The sequence below is a fragment of the Falco biarmicus genome, chromosome 11 (assembly GCF_023638135.1).
Source record: "Falco biarmicus isolate bFalBia1 chromosome 11, bFalBia1.pri, whole genome shotgun sequence".
NCBI lineage: Eukaryota > Metazoa > Chordata > Aves > Falconiformes > Falconidae > Falco > Falco biarmicus.
This window is the reverse complement of record NC_079298.1, coordinates 2,347,092-2,348,422: the sequence shown is the minus strand read 5'-3', so window position 1 is coordinate 2,348,422 and position 1,331 is coordinate 2,347,092. Positions and strand designations below refer to the sequence as shown.

The following is a 1,331-nucleotide window of genomic DNA, read 5'->3' as shown; positions in this document are numbered from 1 at the left end:
CAAAGAACATGCCTGCTCGTTAAGACAGGCTGGTCAAGTTTACCACCAAAACTCTACATCACCATTTGCCAACCCTGTCCAGCTTTGGGTCGCCAGAGCCACACTCAGTTCACTTGAAAGCATCTCCTAGTAGCAGTATCAAGCTCAGAACTGTACCTCCCAGATGCCTACGTGGAAGAAAACTCAAACTGTGCCCCCTTCTCCTTAAGCTGGGTTACAGCTTGTGACAGGAATTTCATCCCACTGCTTGGAAAAGCTCCAAGGCTGCAGCTGAAGGGAACTGGAGTTCCCTGCGTCTCAGAGTAATTCTAGAGCTAAAGTGGTGACAGACATCAGCTCTAGATCAGACGATACATGCCAGCACTCACCACTGACCCAGGGTGGCAACCTCCTTCTGTCCTACCCAAAGGTTTCAAACCCAACACACTGTCTTCCTACGGCAGGAAGCTTTTAATTTTTTACTTTTTAATTTTTTACAAATTTATAATTCGTAACACCGTTAACGCATTCCTTGAGACGGGACTACAGATACATATTATGCAGACCACCAACCTGCCGTTTGGAAGCACTGGAGCCTTATGGTGAGAAATTTTTTCTACAACAGAGCGAGCAATGGTGAATAAATAAGACTGAGACAGGGTCCTTTTCCTCGAGGGAAAAGCACGCAACACATCAGCGATTGTTGAACAGACGGGCAGAATTCTCAGAAAAAGCAACCCCTAACTCTTAACAAGAAAAAGAAGGTCATTCCTCTTAATAAAAGCACAGCTGTGCTGAAACAAGTCAACACAATGTACTCACCTGTCCTCCTCCCAGATGAAGGCATATAAGCAACATGTTTCTCTGGAAATGACACGCTTAGGGCATCAGGTTTTCTTACCCCATCCTTTCATGGCATCACCTTTAAAAAACACCAAGAAAAGGTCAGTTGTGGTGTTGGCTTGGGAGATTCCCATGCCTGGGGGGAGTCAGGAATTCCACAGTAGTAAGTGCCTCTTTGGACACAGACTTTCCTGAGGTGCTCCCCACCTCCAGACAACTCCCTGGACCCCGAGTGGCACGTACAGGTGCAAGGAGGAAAAGAACGTCAGGGAACAGACCAGAGGCGTTAGGGAAAGGCGGGGGGGGGGGGCGGGGGGGGGGGCGGGGGGGGGGGGGCGGGGGGGGGGGCGGGGCGGGGGAAGAGAAGAAGAAAACCTAAAAAGAGACAGGGATACAGATGAGGACAGAGATGTAAAGGGAAAACCAGCCCTGGGCTGCAGGACAGAGGCGGAGGATGAAGAAAAGGGGAGAATGAGAGGGAGTGGGACACAAGCAGAGAGAGTAAAAGA

At 49.6% G+C, this 1,331-nt stretch overlaps 1 non-coding gene across 1 annotated transcript; it reads right to left on the bottom strand.

Annotated features, from left to right (window-relative positions):
- Nucleotides 1–291: 291 nt before the first annotated feature.
- LOC130157299 (small nucleolar RNA SNORD45) lies at nucleotides 292–376 on the bottom strand. Its single transcript, XR_008824781.1, has one exon. It is a non-coding gene; the product is annotated as a small nucleolar RNA SNORD45 (small nucleolar RNA).
- Nucleotides 377–1,331: the final 955 nt, after the last annotated feature.